At 38.5% G+C, this 23,518-nt stretch overlaps 1 pseudogene; it reads right to left on the minus strand.

Moving 5' to 3' along the window:
• The window catches only part of LOC140698316 (MFS-type transporter SLC18B1-like), a 485,714-nt pseudogene extending 462,878 nt beyond the window's left edge, over positions 1–22,836 (minus strand).
• Positions 22,837–23,518: the final 682 nt, after the last annotated feature.

Raw genomic sequence — 23,518 nt, forward strand, 5'->3', positions numbered from 1 at the left:
TCAACCAACCACTCCTCCTATTTGACTGCCCTCCAGGAACTGGAATGTGGAGGTGGGAACATGGGGGAGGGACAGGCAGGCAGGAAATACCTGGTTGTTTTTGTTTTGCAGGGACTTTCACTTTTAATGGCCCTAATGCACCCTAACCCTGTCTATCCATGGGAGGTTTCAGGTGAATTAAATCAGACACGTGTGGCAGCCCAAGAGAGCTAGACGAAGGTCTTATTGTATTAGTCATTTTTCCTGTCATCTTGAATTAGTGTCATATTAGCTTAATGCAATACTAACATGATACAGAAATGTTAGCATATTACAGACTACTCAGTGTGTCAAGTAAGAACTTGATCATATTACTTTGCCACTGATGTGTCAAAGAAGGGGTGGGGGAGGGGATGTGGGTGTACCCATAAAACAGAGCCACTTAATGCCCAATCCAAGCAAAAGCCCCCACATGAACCTTGAACTGGAGAAAAGAGTGAGAGATTCTAGTTAGGATACCTGATTCCAAAACCTGTAATCACACAAATATTACAGGAAAAGCTAACATGGGTGGCTTCTGACAAGGTTAACAAAGAGGCTAAATCCCTTGTGAATTGATATTTTCAACCTGGAGCCCATCCCCCCTAATTACTGACAGACACCAGACTCGGGAACTGGGAAGGGAATCTCTACTTAGAGAAAAAGGTTGGATCTCCAGTTCTCATGTGATGTTTAAACCTCTGCTTGGTGGATAACGCCTTACTGCTGGGTAACGGGCCTGAGGTCTTAACTTGGGATAAATAGACCCTTAGGGGGTCCACCACTGACTTCCAGGGGTTGATTAAATCCTCTAAATTGTACATAAAATTATGTCGGTACAAATGGCCTTTTTTTCCTTGGGAAAGGTCCTCTTCAAGGGGAGCCCCAAAGAGTTCAGCACCTCCATGTTAAAGGAAGATTAGGAAACATCGAAGTGGAGTCAGACGAAGAATGGCTAGAAGACTGGGGTCTGGTCCAACTCCGTCTTTGACTTGCTGGATGACATTAAATCACATTGCCCTCAATCATTTCTTCCAGGGAACAGGGCTACTCATATCTGTGTTACGTATTTCACAAGGTTTCGGTAAGGATTAATGAGATGGTATAATTGGAAGGAACTTCAATAAGGATAAATCCCTTTTTTAAAAAAAGTAAGCAATGCATACTTCCTTGAAAAATTATCAGTTTTCAAGGGGGAGAAGTTCACACAGACACCTACACACACCACCATGATCAGGACTCCTGTGTGAACCACTTGGTCCTCTGACAACAGCATCAACCATATTTCTATAGGGACCTTCTTGCTTCTTTCATGGGGACAAGTCTTTGGGTTCCTCCACCTGTGGGGATATATTAGGAGTTCACTGAACTACTCCTAATGGAACAATCGAATGCATGATCCAAAAAAAACACAACTGTCAGCAACTTTGGCCAAGAGTGATCAAGCCCACTTCTCAGTTTCTCAAAGTGAGTCCAGGCCTCCATGTCGAAACCTGGAAAAGGATGTTGAACTCAAGGCAGTACTGCTATAAATGTGTGGTTCCCCTTAATTAAAAATCTATTAGCAAATTTCCTGATAAGCTGCTAGTATTTACAAATACAAACTAATAGCTATTTATTAGAAGGTTTATTCTAAGACCTTAAAATGAGTTTTTCCTTGTAGTGTGATAATTGTTCAGATGGCTTCCTGCTGATTTAATTACTTCAATTAACTAGGATTCTCAGAGACAAGTTTCTCTTGGCTTTGGATTTTCTATCTCCAGTTGTTATCACTGGGGCCTCATTTTTTGTAGCTTAAGGGCCAAACTCGTATCTGTGCCACCCACCACCAAATACCGATGTTGAAAGATGTGAAGTCAGTCTGAAGAGGAAAGAAGAAAAGTCAAGCCTGTGAGTGTTTCCCAGAACCACCTTTACAAACAAAGAGGAGGCTCCTGGCCACACATCACGAGGCTGGGTCTCTTTTGGTTCAGAAGGTGGGGGGCTAGCTGTGATTAACCACCCATATTTTCCCGTGGTGCCAGTGACATACTTTAGAAGGTTAGATGAAGTCTGGTGGAGAGGATACAGGCTTAGCGAAAGAATACCAGGCTTAGCAAATGATGGCCTGAGGGTGGTGGTTTTAAAATATGTCCACCAATTCTGCAACACACCTCCCTCCAAAAAGGTAGCCTCTGATTACCTTCCATTTGAGTGCACGCTGGGCTTGGTGACTCTCTTCCAACAAACAGAATATTGCAAAGGTGACAATGGGTGATAAGGTCATAAGAGTCTTCACAGCCGCCCCCTTGCTCTCTCTCTGATTGCTTGTTCTGGGTGAAGTTGCTTCAGTGTCAAGAGCAACTCTACAGAGTCCATATGACAAGGAACACAAGCCTCCTGCCACATAGGTGAGCCACTCTGGAAGCATCCTCCAGCCCTAGTCAAGCCTTCAAATGACTGAACCCAACCAACAGCTCAACTGCAACCCCACGAGAAACGCTGAGTCAGAACCACCCTTTTGTTCTTCGGCAAACATTCTCTGAGCCCTCGCTGTGTGCTACGCAGTGTTCTAGATTCTGGGAACACAGCAGGGACAAGTCAGAGAGAGCGCCTGGTTTCACAGCAAAAACATACTAATAGACTAAACTAACAAGTGGATCAAAACAAATGGGATCCCTTCGGAGCATTATAAAAGAGATTAAACAGGATAATAGGATAAATAATGCCTAGGAGGACCAGTCTACATGGGGAAGTGGCGGGAGGCCAGCAGGAGCTCTCTGAGGAGTGACATCTGGACTGAGACTTGAAGAAGTCAAAGACCTGGAAAAAAGTGTTCTGGAAAGAGGGAACAGCAAGGGTGAAATCGCTGAGGCAGGAAAGAGTTCGGCAGTTCAGGAATAAGAACATCCAGGCACTGGAGTGAGTGTGGAGACTACGCCATTTGATAAATCCAAAAAGGTATCAAAAGAGACCAGAGCATGCAAGGCTCTGTAAGCCAATGGAAGGAGTGGTTTTAATTCCACAGGAAGTGGGAAGTCAATGGAAGAATTTAAGCTGGGACGTGACACAATCCAACGTGCATCTCTGAAAGGTCACTCTAGCTGCTGTGTAGAAGGATGCCCTCGAGGGGCATAATTCATTAGCCTTGTAACCCTCAGGGCTTCACTCAGGAGGTCACAGGCCATGGCTGGCCTGGGGTGGAAGTGGGAAAGATGAAATGAAGAAATGGATTTAAGTTTTTAGTGTAGAATAAATAGAATGAATGCTGAGAGATCGGACTTGGGGGAGGATCAAAGAGGGTTATGGGCTTGAGCAACAGGAAGGAGAGCAGAGCTAGTGACTGAGATACTGAAGACTCAGGTGGAAACAGGTGTGAATTCTACCTGTGTGACTCAGGCCTCAGCTGGTTACAGCTTCCGTGGCCAATGAGACCAGACTTATAGATGAAACCATACTATGGATCAAGGAAGGTTGCTAGGTCATATAATGCATTACAACTTGTTAAAAGTGCATTAACATAAGTTACACATTTGAAGCCCACAATTCTATGAGGTAATCGAGATGAACGTTTATATTTCCATTCTGCAGATGAGGTAAACTGATGTTCAGAACAGTTACATAGCTTACATAACATCGCCAGCTACAAAGAAGCTACACTGGGCTTCTTAAAGGGGGAGCAGATGACCATTTGGAAAACGCTTTGTGCTGAACTGTTTCCTGCACGCTCAGCATCCTTGGATCCTGTCCACTAAATGCTAATGGGGACCTCCCCCCTCACCCATCCACCACCCAATCATAGTGACAACCAGACGCACTTCCAAACTCTCCTTAAGGGGGCAGTACCACACACACACCATGGTTAGTAACTGTTACCTGACCCTCTCTGCGCACGCACGCATACACACACACACACACACGCCCTTTCAAAATTAAAAAGCAACCTTATCCAGCTGCCCTTCCCTGAATTAACTTGTTCAGGGAGCCCTTCCTTTCTTCCAGGCACTTGCTAGTGCTGAGGATACAGAGATGGATGAACCTTGTGCCTAATTTCCATGACTTCTCAGTCGGGTAAGGAGCTCACGATCCCTGCAATATGTAGAGAAAAAATTTCGGAAGGTTTTTCCAAGCCCGATCTCATGCAAAATCTCCACTCTGTAACATGAATTCCTTCCTGCTGGTGATAAACAAATATCAGGAGTTTGAATACACAAACACATCATACAGAAGAGGATTCTGAAACCTCAGGCAAAATATTATAATATTTTCATGGGCTGCCCAAATTCCAAGCATTAGATTTGATGAACAGCTTTATTGAATTTTGTAGATAAATATTTAAAGCCTTCAAGGGCTTGTGTAAATCACACCTAGGCAGACGCACTTGCTCACAGCGCCATCTGCTGGTATCTGGTGGTGTTGCGCAGGGAAATGAATGGGTCGCGAGGACTCCACTGAGAGCGCTGAAAGGCGGGTCTGGGGGGCTCAGGCCACTAGCTCTGGCCCGAGAACCCAGATCCCGAGCAGACCAACCCCACGGCACCTCCTCAGGAGCCTCGGGGTGTCCAAGAGCAAAAATTTTCGAAATCAACGTGGGTGAAGGAAGCAGAGGGAGGCGGGTATGAAGGAGAGGCAAGAATATCTTGTTTTTCAGAAGAATTTTGGAAACACAGTGCCCTCCAGAGGTCATAAAGCCCTTCCCCCTGCTCCAGGCAGAGAAGTCCCTGGAACCTTCAGGAGAGGAGAGTTCCCAATCCCCCACGGTACGACCTCCCAGGATCCTTTGCTCCATTGCTTCCCTGACACTTATCCTATAAAGGGATGACGCACAGCTCTTTAAAAAAAAAAAATCGTTTACTGGAAGCATATTTAATAGTATACAAAGTGTTCATGCAGCCAGAGTGTGTGGGGAAAATAACAAAACAGAAGGGGGATGTGTGTACAGGATATGCACCAAAGTATTGGCAATGTGTATCTCTAATGGTGAGAATAAGGGTAATTTTTAAAATTTCCTTCCTTGCCATTTCCTATATTTTCCAAATTTTCTCTAATAAACATGTATCGCTTTTTAAGAAGAAAAAGAAATCTTAGGGGAAAAATACCACCCCAAAAATAAATTATTCCTTTCCTCTCACCAGCTGCATTGCAATTTCATTCCCTCTGGTTTTACCCACAGGATAAGTAGGTTAACATAATTATTAATAATGATGATGATAACCATTCACAATTAAGTATTTACTACATAAGTCTGTGCATGTGAAGCATCTACCCCAGTGGTAAAAGCTGAGTTCATATGAGTTGCTGTTGTTGTTGTTGTTGTTATTATTATTATTATTATTATTATCTTCATCATCATCATTAGCCTTCTCTAAAATAATAAACACCAACCTCAGAAACTCACAGTTTACATGGAGCAATAAAAACAATGTATAATAGTTTCCAATGCTATAAGAAAGTGATGTGATAAATCAAATAGGAAGTGATGCCTCTCAGACTTCTATTCAAGGCAAGCACTCTTGGCTGCAAGAGATTCACTCACTCTAGCTCAACTGAAGAATATTCTCAGAATTATCTCTTGAAACTCAAAGGTACAAATCAAAGCACAGTTAGGCCCCCAGGAACTGAAAATGGGAACCCAGGAAGACTCAGGTTTCCCTCCTTCTTCTCACCTCAATTTCTTTCTATATCCCACTCTCTTACGAAGCTGCACCATCTTGCTCACAGCTTGTAATATCTATTCCCAAACTGTCCCTTCCACCCCTTTTTATACCCTGTGCATAATAGCTGGCCTGCTCAGTTTCTGTCTCCCCAATCCGATTCCTAAGTGGAGAATTTGACTGACCTGGCTCATCATGTTTCCATACCAGACCACTCAGATCACTTATCATTGGCCAGCCAACGGATGAATTACCCTGGATCAGGTTCTCACTGCTAGTGCAATCAACTTGGTAAGAGGAATTGGCACAGGTGGTACCAAACACAGCACTGCCAGCATCAGCTGTGGTGAAAGGTCACAGTATGGGCAGAGGAGGCAATGACTGACATTTCTAGAATAGTACACATTTGTTTCCATTTGTTCACAAGGTTTCTTTCCCATCTGTCCTCATAGATCCATTCTTCTGTGAGTGTTTGATGCTCAAATAGTAATGAAGGAAAAGTCTTTGCCACAGGTTGGGTTTCCCCAGAAGCAGATTCTGAGATAGAGATGTGGATACAGGAGGGTGATTTGCACCTACTCTTGGGATCAACACTAGAGAAGGGAAGGTAAAGAAGCAGGTCTTCTAGAGGGGGAGGTCAAGCTGCAATGAGATCTCAAAAGACATTTGGGGGACCCTGTGGGGAGTCCTAAAAGTGGGTGTACCCAACAAAGCTGTCCCTAGTTGGGGCAAGAGACACTTTTTACCCCCAACACTGAACAGTCACATCCTCAGACAAGTTACTCCTAAAAAATTCTATTTTATGACAGACCCCTGGATCATCACAGATTTTTCTCTCTCCCTCTCTGGAGTTCATTTGTCCTATCAGGGCCTCCAACATGCTAGCCACTTCTTGCTTATCTAGTCTGATTAGCGTAATGTTATCAATATAGCAGACCAATGAGCTATTCTGTGGGATGTCCAAGCAGCCTAGAACTATTCAGAGCATATTACGATAGAAGGTAGAGAATTAACATAGTCCTGGAGCAAAACTGTAAATGTATACTGTTGACCATTCCACGTGAAAGCAGACTGCTTCTGGTCCTCTTTTCTGATAGGGAATGAAAAGGACATATTTGCCAGATCAGTGGTTACATACCATGTGTCTGTGTATACTAACCATGTCTTTTATTCTCTGTATTCTGATGCTTTGACATCTGAGGCTTTGCTGACCCTAGAGTCCCCCCCGCCCCAGGGTTACTCAGGTCCTAGAGACAGTGAACAATTTGCCCACCAGCATGCTTTTCAAATGCTAACCAACCAATCCAGCGCCTACACCTTCAACCACCTCCTTTATTGAGCTCTCACATTCTGGACCACTAACAGCCCCTGTGCCCAGAGCCCATGGAAATTATTCAAACTAGCCAATCCTAAACCTGCTTACCCTGCTTCATCCATTCCTTCCCAAGGAAACCACAATGGAGACTCTTGCCCACATTTCCCCCAATTCCCTCTGCCTCCTGACCACTCTGGTGCTTCCCCGTGTGGCCCCTTGTGGTGTGGCATACCCCTCCTCTTGGGAATTGTGAATAACATGCTATTTTTCAATACTAGTTGTCTTCTAATCTGTTGGCCTTACTAAACCTCAGATTTTCTATAAATACACTGTATTGGAGAACAGTGTCCTTCTTAATTGGCTCTGGCAAAGATACCACATCTGACATAGTAGCTTCAAGTGGGGGCTCCTACTTGCTTGAGGTTGCAGTAACCCACTGTCATCTTTCAGAATCCATCTGATTTCGCAAGGGCCACACTAATCAGTTGAGTGGAGATAAGATGGGGACCACCACCTCTGCATTCTTTAGGTCTTTAGAGTGGCACTGATTTCTACCATCCCCCTTGGGATGGGTTATTATCTTTAATTGATTATCTTTTCCAGGGTTGGGAAATGAGAGGCAGTTTCAGAGCCTTCCACTTGACCTTCTAACCTATGATAACTCTTACCCCATAGACCAAGGACTGAATGTATGGATTAAACCAACCATGAATTATGTCTATCCCAATTATACATTTGAAAACTTGAGTAGAGAAGAGGGAACCCTTGTACGCTGTTGGTAGGAATCTAAATTGGTGCAGCCACTGTGGAAAACAGTATGGAGGTTCCTTAAAAAGCTAAAAGTAGAACTACTATATGATCCAGCACTTCCACTCCTGGATATATAACCAAAGAAAACAAAAACACTAATTAGAAAAGATACATGCACTCCATTGTTCATAACAGCATTATTTACAAAAGCCAAAACATGGAAGCAACGTGTCTTTCAGCAGATTAAATTATTAAAAGATGTGGCATATGGGGGTGGAGGTTATAGCTGAGTGGTAGAGTGCATGCTTGGCCTGTAAAAGGTCCTAGGTTCAATCCCCAGTGCCTCCATTAAGGGAAAAAAATTAGATATGAAATAAAAATTTTTAAAAAATTTTAAAAGATGTGGTGTATGTATAAAATGGAATACTACTTGGCCATAAAAAAGAGTGAAATTCTGCCATTCATGTCAACGTGAATGGACCTGGAGAATATTATGCTTAGTGAAATAAGTCAGACAGAGAAAGACAAATACTCTATGTGATCACTTATAGATGGGATCTAAAAAATAAAACAAACAAATGTGTATAACAAAACAGAAACAGACTCACAGATATAGAGAACAAACTAGTGGTTATCTAGGAGCCACCACCAGTCTTCTCGTGTCCCTTTCACCAGCACGTTTCTTCTTTCATTTCTAAATAGTGTATCCTTCAAATCTTTCCATGGCACACAATCTTGTGAGTTTCCTACTCTTACTCTGAGGCTCTCAGTCCTCTTTGTACCACCTTCCATGAAAATTCTGGCAATCCCACCTCACTTACCATGGACCATTTCTTTTTCCATGCTTAGGTCCACATCATCTCCTGGGTCACCACCCCATCCCTCTGTTGGCTTCCCAACAATTCCATCATCTGTGTAACTACTTTTTGCATTAAATTCCCTCATTTTAAGTCCTTAGAGGTGTTTCTGTTTTCCTGGTTAGACCTAAATGATTCTCCACTCAACAACTCCAGATTAAAACTTTCTAAGGCAAGGAACCACCTGTTGTCCATCTTTGAGGCATCTAACTAAGCACCTGATATTTAATCAGTTCTCAGTAGACGTTTGATTAATTTACTGGGCAACATTTACATAGAGGATAATTTCTCCAGTTACAAATGTCTGCCATGTGTGTAGTGAAAGGTAAGCTTCTTAACGTATTGTGAAGCATCATCCTTTGAAAAAAAGATTTAGAAAGATTCCTGCCTTCAACTGAAAAAGAATGTTTTAAATTCCTTTCAAAGATAATGAACTGGCAAACCCTCCTTCCATTATAGCTGTGTTTGTATGTCTGTTATAGTCATTAACATTTCTTCAGAAAGCCACAACTCCGGAAAAAATCAATGTCTAATGTCACCCCCACAATATAGGCACAGTTTCCTCTTCTCTTCTACTCCTGTCACTGTTTCATGATGTTTTTCCTTTCTACCATTAAATCTGGAACTATAGGAAACTTTAGCCATTTCCTAATCCAATTCCTTTATTTTATAAGTGAACAAGCAAAAATAGCCAAAGAAGACAAATGATTTGTCCAAAGTCACAAACCTATGAGGTCTAAAACTTAGTTAGGGCTCCTGATTACCAGCATTGTTTTCTTTTTACCACCCACCCCACCAACCTTTCTGGAATCACCCAGTTTTGCAGCTCAGTGAAACACCAAAGAAGACATAGAAAGATTATAGATTTAAACTCAAATATAATCTACAGTTACATTAAGTATAGATGGGCTCATTATTCCAATTAAAAGACATAATTTCAATAGGATATTCTTAAATTATAAGTTGTTTACAAAGGGGATATATAAAAATATAAGGATAAAGAAAGCTCTTGACACAACACTGTAAAATGATTATGAATCAATAAAAAAATGTAAAAAAAAAAAGAAAGCTCAAAAAGTGGGCAGAAAATATACCATATAAACATTAAATTTTTACAAGGTGGTATAACTATATTAATATCAGATAAAGTAGACTTTAAAGCAAAAAGTCTTAACCTAACGATAGACTTTTCAATTCATTCTGAAGATACAGTAAGTAGAAACGCTTGTGTACCTAAAAACATAGCCTTGAAATATATAAAAAACAGAAACTGACAAGATGCAAAAGATACAAAAACACAATCACCGTGGAAGATCTCAATAACAGCTTACAGAACAAACAAAAAATCAGTAAAAATCTAGATATGAACAATACAATTTCAAAAGTGACTTAATGGATAGAACACTGAAACCAATAACTACAGAAAACACACATGTTATTTCCAAGAACATTTAGAATATTTACAAATTTTGCTGGTCCATGAAGCAAGTCTCAAGAAATTTCTGAGGACTGAAACCATTACAGTATATTTACTGACCCCAATACAAGAAATCAACTTCAAAAAAAAGAAAAAACTAGAAAAATCCATTAAGTTTGAAAATTTTCAAATATACTTCTAAATAATTCATTGGTCAGAAAATTAAGTGGAAATTTATACATATTTTAAATAAATGATAAAACTAATGTATAATAAATGATTACTATACATTAATATAAGTTATATGTAGGCATAAATACTTATGAGCTGCAGAGAAGTGCATGGTTTAAGAAAAATTCATTGCTTTATTAGAAAAAGAGAAAGATGTACAAAGGGCTAAGCATATGAATAAGATAGAAAAAGAAAAACAAAGGAGGTATAAAGAAATATAGAAATAGAAATTAAGGAAATAGTAAAGAAACATCAATAAAGAAAACCAGCAGAGCCAAAAGTTATTCTTGGAGAAACCACTAAAATTAATAAAAACATAGTAAGACCCAAAGAAAAGTACATAGAAGGCACAAATACTCAAAGTCAGAAATTAAAAATGAGGCATTACTACAGATTTTATAAGCATTAAAAAATAAGAGGACATTATGAACAAATTCATGCCAATAAATTTGAAATAGATTTAGTTGAATGGACAAATTCCAACCATAACTTAAGAAGAGATGGAAAAAGGAAATCTGAATGGTCTTATAACATTAACTTACAAAAAAATGGCCAATTTGCATCTGGACCCTTCAGCCCGGATTGTAGAAAAAACGCAGACTGGTGGTCTCTGGGCTGGCTCCTTTTGCAGACATTTAAAATTTTTTAACTTTGAATGCTTTTAGACTGGGCATGTGTTCCTCAGTTTACCTTAGATCTCACCAACTACTTCACTTTTTCAGGTTACCTGCCAGGGCCCTTAAGTTATTTAAGTTTGCAACACCTGAAATCATTCGAAATCATTAAGATTGTTCAAATTTCAGACAGTGGCATAAAATAAGATCTGTCTAATGCTGGTTTTCCAAATTAATCAAATTTAGACTATTTTACAGGTCCCTCTAAGTGAATTTTCTTATGGCAGGGGCAGAATTTGAGGCACGATATTACTGCTGCTTATAACTGGACACATTTTGCATGTCCATAGATCCCTTTCAGTTGGTCTAATGCAACCATCATTAGCCAAAATGTAACAGCAGGAAAGAACGATCCTCCCAACATTTCCTTCACTTCTGACATCAATGAAAAGTTTGAGAAGGTTTCCAAAACCACCGTGAGTTTCAATAATTCACTAGGAGGACTTACAGAACTCACCGAAAACTTCTATACTCACAATTACACTTTATTATAGGAAAAGGATAGTTTAAAACCAGACAAAGGAATAGATGCGTACGGCAGAGTCTGAGAGGGTTACAAGTGTCCTCTACTGTCCTTCTATTGTCCTCCTGCGTGGAGTCAGGATGCATTACTGTCCCAGGACTGATATGTGACAATATGCACAGAATACTGCCAACCAGGGAAGCTCACCAGTGCTTTGGTGTTCAAAGTTTTTATCGGAGCTTCATTACATAGTCATGACTGCCTTAATTCTTGGACTTAATCTCCAAGTTAACTCTCCCACATGATGCAAACTCCCACCATAAATTCCATAGTTGGTCTTTCTGACATGGCTAAGACTTTCAGGTGGGACTAGTCTCATCCACAATCCAGTGTGGTGAGCCTCCAGCCTAAAAAAAAGACACTCCAATCATGTCTGACAAAGATTACCTCCCAGAAGCTGAGGGTAAAGCCAGAGCTCTCTGGGGGCAAAGCCAAATTTCTTACTAGAAGGTACTAACGTATAAACGAGGATCCTTAATTCAGAGTCTCTGGAATCAGATCTATCAACCCATTTACAGGCAGACAGGAACATATGCAGAGACCAGTTTCAAAAAAGAGGCTAAAAAAAAAAAAACCCGGAGTAACCAAAATACAAAGTATCACCTTACTATAATGTTTCCACAGGAGACACTGTCTCATGATTCTTAATGGTATACCCCTGAATAACTCACTTGAGATCCCAGCTGGTTTTCTAAAGCAATTTCAGCAAAATAAAAAGGTTAAGATACACTGAAAACTCACCCTGCCTCTTCCTATTAAACATAGCTTTAGTATCTCTTTTCTTCCCCAGAAATCTATGTTGAGAATGAAGGATATCTTTACCACAGAATAAGCAGCTCTATACCTTTGTTTTGTGGCTGACACCTCTCAGAAGGAAAAGAAATAATAATTTAACATGTCTCTTCTATTGAAGTTGCTTGACAACCAGACTACCCAGCCACAAAGAGATCATGGCTGTCATAGAAACAAGCCTTGGGATTTTTCATAGTATTAGTCACATAACATCCCTCAATAAAGTGGTCATTCACTTTTTAAACATCTAACTTAAAAATCCTTATTTGTCAATGATTATATATTCTCCAGAAACATTATTGTAAAATTCTTTGTTTAGTAAGCTCTCCTTACGCATTTAAAATCTGATTTACATTTGAGTTTTCAGGAGCACAGCATATTATATAGTAAGATATACCTTGCTGATTTGCTTAGCAGACTCTTTTTTTTTTCCCCATAAATGGTATAATGGTAACATTTAGCCCAGGCTGCCTTTGAATTATCACAGATTGTGAATTAATGGCATCTCTGTTTGGCATAGTATCTCATGCACAGTGAGTGTTAAATAAACATTTGTTGTATTGAATTGAATTTGTGCATGTTTTATTATACATCCGTGTTAAAGCTCTAAGAACTTGAGATAAGAGGCTAATGGGGTTGAGAGGGTAAAATGAGTTCAATTGTTTAATATCCAGGAATCTACATGAACGAATACCAGTTCCTCTGCCATGTGTTTTCTTGAGGGAAACCACGTTTGATCAGCACTGATAAGACAATAGAACGAATCATAGAGCCACTGTCACTTTTTTTCTAAACCCACAGTAACATATATATTCATCTTGTCAGACTGCTATATAAATAGATGAGGTAAAACAACATGGCATTTGTTGTACCTCAATTACTTTCTTGTATAATGTCAAGAAGTAAAAGCTAACAAACCATAACTTTTCCTGACATTTCCTCCCTCAAGTGACCAATGATGGATTTGCCTTAAAAAAGCATTCATCATTTTAAAGAAGGGTAGAGACAGTAGATTTCTTTGTGTTATTTTTCTTCCATTTTTTAAGCCAGCGTTTAAATTGAAAAGCCCAGCTCTCCCGCAGACGGAAACCAAACCTGGTTGATGAGATTACATGTTTCTAATCCTGGGGGACGTTTGAAGTCATCCAAGTAGAGAGGGTGTTTGCTGTCATCAATGGTCCAGATATGGAACTGAATTCCCAGAGAGGCCAAGAGGCCATCCTCACCATCACAGCACCCTCCTTCCCACTGCCTCCCACCCACCTTCCCATTAAACAGTGCATACTTTGCCAGGCAAATCTTTCATGTGGCCAGAACTAACAGCACAGCATGATTGTTAAGAACACTGGCACTTGAGTTTGAGGGACAAAGTTTCAAATACCATCACTACCATTTACCAGCTCTATGACTCTGCTAAAATTATTTAAGTTCTCTAAACCTCTTATCTTATCTGTAAAATAGAGACAGTAGTATCTAATTTCACAGTTACGGCAAAGGATAAAATTAGATGACATGTTGAAAGTGTTCACTTTTAAAGAGACTGTTGAAAAAAAAAAACAGTATCTATTAGAAAAGTCACTGTGCCCTCCATGAAAACAGGAACTATCAGGTTTATTCACCATATACATCCTCGGGGCCTAGCACAGAATTTGGTGCATAGGTGTTCAATATGGTCTGAAAGCATTAATGTATGGATATTATTATAATGATGACTTTTATTATAGTAGTATATTCCCTTTGGATGCCAGGGATCAGTGTATCAAAATAATAATTATACCATTTATTTAGTATTATTAACTCTAGGCATAAGACATGATTTCGTATGTGTTCAATCATTTAGTCATCACAATAACCCTAGGAGATAGATATTAGTCATTGTCTTCATTTTATAAATGAAGAAATTTAGGCACAGAGAGGTCAAATAATTTGTACAAAATTACACAGTGAGTAAGCAATGGAAAAAGGATTTAAGCCCAACAGCAAAGCATTAAATTATACTCTACCAGGAATTAGGGTAAGCCATTGTTCAAATAATAAGGATAATAACTACTATTTGTTGAATACTTATGAAGTGACAGTCATCACTTCTATTTAACATTCACAGTGATCTAAGGAATCATAATTACCCTCATTTTCCAGAAAAGGAAAGTGAGACTTTAATTTAACATTCACAGTGACCTGAGGAACCATAATTACCCTTGTATTTCAGAAGCAGAAAGTGAGACGCAGATTGGTTAAACAAATTACACAAGGGTACATGGCTAGAAAGTGGTTCAGCTAGGACTCAAATCCAGGTCTGTCTGATTACAAAGCCATGCTTTTTGAGCCCTGTGTTTGGTGGCATAGGTTGAGGGTGGACCTTGAATTCCACTGTCAGATATTTTATTGTGCTGGTTTGACAAAGACTGCTACGTGTTCACAGATGGGTTTCCTCTTCTTCCCAGGCACACAGCTAGACAACATTTTCCCTAGCAACTGGGTGTCATAAGCCTGATTTCTAACCAATGGAGCATGAGGGGAAATAATGAGTTTTACTTCCAGTCCTGATCAGTGGAAACATGCTTCCTTCCCTTTCTAGGTAAGAAGAGAATGACCAGGCTTTGAGTCAGGGCTCAGCAAACGCTGCCCCAAGAGCCAAATCCAGATAGCCACCTCTTTTTGTAAATCGTGTTTTATTGGAACACAGCCAGACCCATTCATTTACATATTGTCTTTGGTTGCTTTCATGGTACAAGGGCAGTGTTGAGTAACTGTGACAGAGACCATGCAGCATGCAAAGTCTAAAAGACTTACTATCTGGTTCTTTACCAAAAGAAAAAGACAAATTGCTGTCCCTGGTCTAGAGACTAGCAGAGCCACAAGATGGAAGGAATCTGGGTTCCTCAGTGAGCTGCTCAAAGAGAGCTGCCCTGTCAACATGAACACCAATCCCAGACAGTTACTGATCAAGAAATAAATTTCTATGATGAGCCATGACATTCCCAGGTCTATTTGTTACAGAGCTATCCTACTGGAAGTTATTCACAGGACACTCTAGTTAGAGAAAATAATAAATTACTTCCACTTGCAGAAAGAATAACCTCCCTGGACTTCCCAAAATGATCCACAGACCATCCTGCTGCTTCTCCATATCACTTAGCCCTTACAATCAGCCACTGCACCCAGTAATGGAAGCACCTGCTTCTTTGGCAGAATATATGGGACACAAGCATCCCCATCGCCCTCAGGAGAAACCTGTCAATGTCAGCATTCTAACCTGGTATCTCTACTTCTTGGCAATTTTTTTTTTGTCTTTTTTTGGTTTTTTTGTTTTTTTTGTTTTTTTTTGATTTGAGGTGCTGGTATTCCAAAAAGAATCAGAATTACAGTACTTATCCAGTAATTCTGTCTATGTTGAGAAATAGGAATCTGGCAAGCAAAGAAAAAATATACTTTTATTAATATGTCCAAAAGTAGATTGTAATAAAACACAGACCTTTCAAAAGAGGAGGAGGGGGGAACCCTCCCTAAAGGGAAGGAAAGCCAAGAGCAGATTACTTACTGCCACAGAATCCAATATTGTAAAGTGCTTTTTTTTTTCTCTTCCTATGCCACATTTTTAATGTCTCCGTGAGCTCAGTATGCTGTGACTATCAATCACAGGAAACTACTGACATTATGAAAGTGCTTTTAAGATATACAGAGTTTTCAAAGCCAGAGCTGTCTGAAGAATAAAATTTTTCAAAGCTTGTATATTTTCAAAAATATCTATTTGATACACCAAGCTGAGTAATGGCCAGCTGTCTCTAGTCTGTAACTGCTTGACAGAATGCATGAATACTGTTTTGTGGAGAAACAAAAACTTTTTATAAGAATTCCCAGTTCTGCTCTGATCAACCTCTTCATCTGTGGGCAGTGGAGCGGTCACACACCAACTCCTGGGTGCTGAGAGTGGGCAGATCAGAATCAAATTAATTTAGAAGCAGACATCGTCCTCTAAGTTCTACTTTGTTTTTGACAAATAAAAAGTGTATATATTTAAGTTGTACAATGCAGTGTTTTGATATATGTATACATTGTGACATGATTACCTCAATCAAGCTAATTGACATATCCAGTAGCTCCTACAGTTACTATTTTGTTGGGGGGGGGGGAGACCAGAACACTTGAGATCAACTCTCTTAGCAAATTTTCAGTATATAATTCAGTATTATTAACTATAGTCACCATGATGTACGTTAGGTCTCCAGAACGCTGATGCTTAGGAAATTTTGCTGGCTTTCAGACACATGCGGATATAAGCCATGGAGCCAAGTTTATGTTTGTAGACTGGAGCCTGTGCGAGCCAAGAAAGACCACCTAGAAGAAATAGATTCTGATCGCCAAGCACTACTATCAGCATCAATTGTTTCTTCATTCAACAAATGCTGAGTTACTGCTGTGTGCCAAACACTCTTCTAGACACTGGGGACATGATAGCAAACTAAACAGAGTAAATTCCTTTCTTCATGAAAATTACATTCCAAAGGAGGATTATAGGAAGTAAGTAAATGTATTATAGATATTGAAACAGAGTAATATTATACAGAGCACAGTCTCTGATGACAACACAATACAATTAAAATTCAACAACAAAAAAGAAAACCATATTTTGGGAAATGTTAGTTTATAAATATAATAAATTCATGGACCAAGTAAGGAATTATAATGGAAATTAAAACTCAGTAACAGATAAATTGTAGGAAAATATTCAGCTACACGATAAGAGCTAGCTCTTAATTCTTAAAGAAACTCTGAAGAAGAAAAAAAAAAACTCATTAACAATGAAAAACACTACCAACCAGGACCTATGGAGTGTGATTAAAGCAAACACATAGAGAAAGAGAAAAAATAAATCTAAAATTTAATGAGCTAAGTACCCAATATCCCCAAAAAGTGATATTAGGAATAATGAAAAGTGAGCAATAAATTCAGATATAGCAATAACTAAATATTAGTAGGAGTACATTATAAACATTAGGTCAATACACTTGAAAATTTAGATGAAATAGACAAACTGTCAGAAAAATATAACTTGACAAAAGCAATTCAAGAAGAAAAAAATAAAATTAAAAAATGAGTAAGTTAAAATATATTCATATAAAGCAAAGTGTTAGCTGCTTTACTCAACTTTCAGAAATACATCATCCCTCCCCATATAACATTTTAGAGAGAATAATAGCAAAAATAGCTACAACTGAGAGGTTGCTTGTTATGTTGTGGGACACTGTTCTAAGTGCTTTATCTATTTTAACACCTTTAATCTTCAAAATATCTCTATGAAGTTGATATTTCCATTTTTCAAATTAGGAAACTGAGGCAAAAAGAGATTAGGTCTAATTGTTATAAGCAGCTAGAACAGAAAAGAAAACAAGGAGAAAGCATTCTCTTTTCATGAGATTCTCATTGCATGAAATTAATATAACTTCAGTATGAAAACGAGACAAGAGCAGGAAAAGAAAAGAAAATTATACATCAAACATATTTATAAAGCCACAAAAATCCTAAATAAGATTTTAACAATGAAATGCAAGAATGCATAAAATATTTAATATTATAAGCAAATAGGGCTTATTTCAGGAATGCAAGGTTGGTTTAACATTAGAAAGTTTAGTAACATAATTCATAATACAAACAGATGAAAAAAATTATGATAATCTAAATAAATACGGGGGGGAAAGCTTTTAGCAACATTTTAATAGCAAAAAAACTTCCTTACTGTCAAACACCTACAGTAAATATCATATAGCTAGAACATGATATACATGTGGTCTCTTTAAGGGAAGAAACAAAGATGCCTGTTACTTCCTTATACTTAACATGTGCTAAAGGTCCTAATCAGTGCAATATGAAAGAAAAGAAATGTTTATATATTGTAATATAAATATTAATATACTAATATTATAGTAATTATATCATTATATTGTATAATTGCATATTATGTAATTGTATTAATATATTGGTGTGATAAATAATATTAATATACTAATGTGCATATTTATATTAAATATATAAATTTTTGCCAAGGTTAATGAGGAGGAAGAGATGAACAGGCAGAGCACAGAGGATTTTTAGGTCAATGAAACTATTCCGCATGGCACTATAATGCTGGATACATGTTATATTGCATTTGTCAAAATCCATAGAATGTGTAACACAAAGAATGACTTCTAATGTAAACTGTGGACATTGCATGAGAATAACGTGTCAGTGTGTGTTCACTGACAGTAAGAAATGTACACTCTGGGGGGAGTGTTCATAGTGGGAGGAGTTACATGTGTGGGAGCAGGGGATATATGGGAACTCTGTACTTTCCACTCAATTTTTCTGTGAACTTAAAACAGCTCTAAAAATCAACACACACACATATCATATACATATGTTAACAAACAAAAGCTGTCATTGTTCATAAACAGTATGATTATGTAGATAACTGAAGAAAATACATTCATTATTGGAACATTAAGAAAGTTCAACAAGGATACCTGATACAGGGCAATATCAAAAATAAATAACATTCCATAACAAAAAAGAAGCAGGCTCACAGATACAGAGAGCAAACTAGTAGTTACCAGTGAGGCAAAAGAAGTGGAGAGAGGAAATACAGGGGTGGGGGGGAAAGGCCATTATGGGATTACATGAAATTGTCTGTGTGAAACTTTTGAAAATTGTGACGGACTATAAAATGTTAAGACTCTTTCGTTCAATAAAAAATAAATTTAAAAAAAAGGAGTAAATACACCTAACATGTAGAGTTGCTAGGTATAAATATAAAATTAGTAAAATACAGTGTCTAGACAGTGTTCAATAAGTGGCAGTTCTTCTAAATTGTTTATTTCAAGTCTTTCAAGTTCTAGCTATGGTTAATGATTTTTAGCCCTACTGAGATCTTTCTATGAGATACAGTAAAGTCCCAACAAGCTGAAAATACATACATATGTACATACACACACACACACACACATACACACACATACATACATAAACATTCCTATTATGATACAAGAAATTCATATGATCAATAAGTGATTAATGTCAAGAATATATATATTGATGCCCATAAAGCAACAATCCAATAGAAAAATGGCCAAAGTATATGAATAGTATAGTGGTTCAGAGACAAAGAAACTCAAGTGGCCAATTCTCATTAGTACTGAGGCAAATGAAAATTAAAACTAAATATTGTTTTCTCACATCCATCAGTACACATTTTCACTTGCCCTTGCCCCACCGACTCCTGGCCTGGTGTAGTACAGCTGTGAGGAAGCAGCCAATTTCTGGTTCTCTTTCTTCAGTCAGAAAGAGCAAACTGGAAATTATTTGCAATGTTCTAGGCTATATGAAAATGTCCAGTTTTCAACAAAAGATCATAATCCATGCAAAGACACAGAGAACATGGCCTATTTAAAGAAACAAATCTCCAGAAACAGTTTCTGAAGAAACACATACATGAAACTTACCGGAAAAAGACTTTAAAATAACTTTCTTCAGTATGATCAGAAAGCTAAAGAATAACATGGACAAAGAATTACAGGAATTCAGGAAAACCTTATATGAACAAATGAAAATATCAACAAAGAGAGAGAAATTATTATTTTTTTAATTCTGGAGCTGAAAATACAAGTACTGAATTGAGGAATTCACTAGACGTGTCCAGCAGTAGACTAAAAACAGGCAGAAGAACAAATCAAGAACTTGAAGGGAAGTCATTTGAAATTATCAAATCCGAGGAGCAAAAAAAAAAAAACCTAAGTAGAACCTGATGGACTTATAAAATATCATTAACTGGACCAATTTACTCACTATTGGAGTCCCAGAAAAAGAAGAGAGAGAAGGGGGCAAATTAATTATTTGAAGAAATAATAATGGCAGAAAACATCTCATATTTGAGGAAAGACATTAATATACAAATGCACGAAGCTCAACAACTTCCAAGTAGGATATACCCAGAGACCCACACTAAGACATGAACGACAGAGAATAGAAAGCCCAGAAACAGACTCTCACACATACAGCCAAGTTACTCTTGACAATAGTGCCAAGACCATTCAATTCGGAAAAGACAGTCTTTTCAACAAATTGTGTTGGGAAAACTTGATATCCATGTGCAAAAAAATTGAAGTTGGACCCTTACCTTACATCACATACAGAAAGTAACTCAAAATGGATCAAACACCTAAATGTAAGAACTGAAACTCTAAAATTCTTAGAAGAAAACATAGGGGGAAAGCTTTATGACGTTGAACTTGGCAAGGATTTCTTGTATCTGACACCAAAAGTAGACAACAAAAGAAAAAAATAGATACAATGGATTTCATCAAAATTTAAAAATTTTGAAAAAAATTTAAAAATTGTGTGTGTCAACAAACACAAAAAAAGCAACCCACAGAATGGGAGAAAATATCTGTAAGTCATATATATGATAAGAGATTGATACCCAGAATATTACAAAGTTTCACAACTCAACAACCACAATAAAAACTCAATTAAAAATTTTAAAATGGGTCTGGACTGGAATAGACATTTCTCCAGATAAAATAAACAAATGGCCAATAAGCATATGAAAAGATGCTCAATGTCAGTAGCCATTAGGAAAATGCAAATCAAAACCATGAGATACCACCTCACACCCATTAGGATGGCTGTTAACAAAACAGCAGAAAATAAGCACAGGGAAATATATACAAGATCTTGTGGTAGCTCACAGAGAAAACAAATGTGACAATGAATATATATATGTTCATGTGTAATTGAAAAATTGAGCTCTACATTGGAATTTGACACAGCATTGTAAAATGACTATAACTCAATAAAAAATGTTTTAAAAATTTTTTAGAAAATAAAGTGGAAGGGAATCTCTAGAAACACTTAAAAAAACAGCAGAAAATAAATAGCATGGAGCAATGATATAGGGAAGTTGGAACCCATGTGCACTGTTGGTGGGAATGTAAAATGATGCACAGTTACTGTGGGAAACAGTATGTTGATTCCTCAAAAAGTTAAACACAATATGACCACATGATCCAGCAATTCCACTTCTAGATATATAACCAAAAAAAAGTAGAAACAGGGACTAAAACAGATATGAGCACACCCATGTTCTTAGTGTCACTGAGTCCAAACTTATCCTGCTCGCCACGCAACGGGCCAATAAATAAGGAGATGAGGTATTAGGGCAGGGAATAAAGACTTTATTTGGAAAGCCAGCAGAACGAGAAGATACTTTGGAGTTCACTGTAAGGCAGCATCTCTCCCGTAAACTATGTTTCAGAGTGAGGTCCCATAGTTGACATTCTAGAGGTGTAAGAGAGAACAATTTTGTCCTCTAAAGACTCCTGTGATCGGGACGGATTGAGATGTCTTCTGTACCACCTTGGTGTTTACCACCCATATGTATCAGAAAGTCAATCAGCTCATCCCCGACTGTCAAGTTTACCCAGGGCTTCTGTGGGGAAACTGGAATTGGGTGCCTCAAGTCCAAGGAAGCCCTTAGGCCCCTATCATCAGAGTGTTCGTCTTTTTTTACTATATGAGAGGTTCCTATATTTTTTAAATTGTTTTCCTGGATCAGACTCACAATAAGGTAAAATACACACGTTGAGGGGTACCATCAAAAGAACTATGTATCCCAGATAAATAAAAGGTACCACATAGGCCAAGGGTTTTACAAAAAGCCACCTAAAGGAGCTTTAGTCTCAGTCCAGGAAATTCTCAAGACTCCCCAGTACTGTAGCCACATTATTTGGAAAAGTCTTTCCAAGGATAGAAGAAGATGCAGTAGTTGCTGCAACAAAAATTATTGCATCCATCGTTCTCACTAGAAAACACATGGTAATAAGCTCTAATAAATAAACACTGGTCCTTCTGGAATTTGGTCCAATACACCAAAGAGAATTGTAACACCTTCTGAGATAAATATTCCTCCTACAAACATAAATTTTGCTTCAATATGTACATGATATTTTCCAAATATCAAAGATGCCAGCAAGTCAAACAAAGCATAACACCCAAGGATCATACCAATAACTATATCGCTGGCTCCATTCTTTCCAGCCTCCTTGGGGATAAAGGGTCCAAGGACAGAATAGCACATCATGGAACCTACGTTAATGGAAACTGCTGATATCAGTACAAAAATCTGTTCTTTTGAAAGCCGCCTGCCTGGGTGTCTCCCTTGCACATCCTGGAGGGCCATCACCTCTTAAAGTGCAAGAATGGGGCAGGTCCTTAGAGCATGTAGCATCCTACTGTGATTTAGTTTCCAAAAACCAGAAGCCATTTCCTTAGACATGGCATTTTATCACTGAGTAGGCCCAACAGTGGTGAAGAAATGGTGTATGATAGTGCCAAACCTAGGAATACCAGTCCCACATATCCAGCTGGTAAATTAAATTTTTCCAAAACAAAGAGGGACAGCGGAGGATCAAGGAAGCCAAAACCAGAGCTGAGTGAGGTGCTGATGAGGGATATAAGGGCAACCTTGGGTAAACTGATGAGTTTCCAGAATGACTGTTTCCCTGTTAACACTTTAAAAGTAACATCTACCAATCGAAAAGGGTACATGCCAAATGCACCATCGAATTTTTGAAATTTTCTCATATTTACCATTCTAGCATTTCCAGGGGCCTCGAGATCTGCTGTCGACCTGATAAATCCTTTACAAAAATTCAGAGAGGCCTTCATTTGGTTTTTGCTGGATTTCCTCAATTTAGTTAAACCCAGCCTGCTGGCTGTTTGCATTTAGGCCCCCTACGGGATAATGTTGTAGGGGAAATTGCCCTGTGCTGGGAGTGGCTCCTGGTCCAAACTGGGTGCCCTGTCGGGTCTTAGATGGAAATACCAGACTAGGTTCCTGTGCCCTAGGAACCATCACAGGATTTTCTAATTGATCCCTATAAGGAAAGAGAGCCTGTTTGACCACTTCCTGGGCCCCAGTGTCAGGGACTGTGGCTGACTGTAGGAATGGGAGGTGGTGGAGGGGGTGGATACATTGGCGTCGCTGGGACAGGCAGCTCAGCTGGGAGAGTTAAGGTTAGAAACAACATGTCTTAACTCTTATTCCTTTCCTTATTTTCCCTGAGGTAATAGCACAAATGCTTGCACTTAGGGGACTTCATCATTCTTCCTTGCTTTTTCACAAAATATCTGTAATTGCAGGATTGTATAGAGCCATTCCAAGGCCACCATTCCTCAGCATTTTATTGTAAAATCATAAATAGCTACTGATCTTTTCTAATCATTTTGCCTTGGCATCAACCAACCGGGCTGAATTCTGAGCTGAGGCTTTTGG

Source organism: Vicugna pacos, chromosome 9, assembly GCF_048564905.1.
Source record: "Vicugna pacos chromosome 9, VicPac4, whole genome shotgun sequence".
Taxonomy (NCBI): domain Eukaryota; kingdom Metazoa; phylum Chordata; class Mammalia; order Artiodactyla; family Camelidae; genus Vicugna; species Vicugna pacos.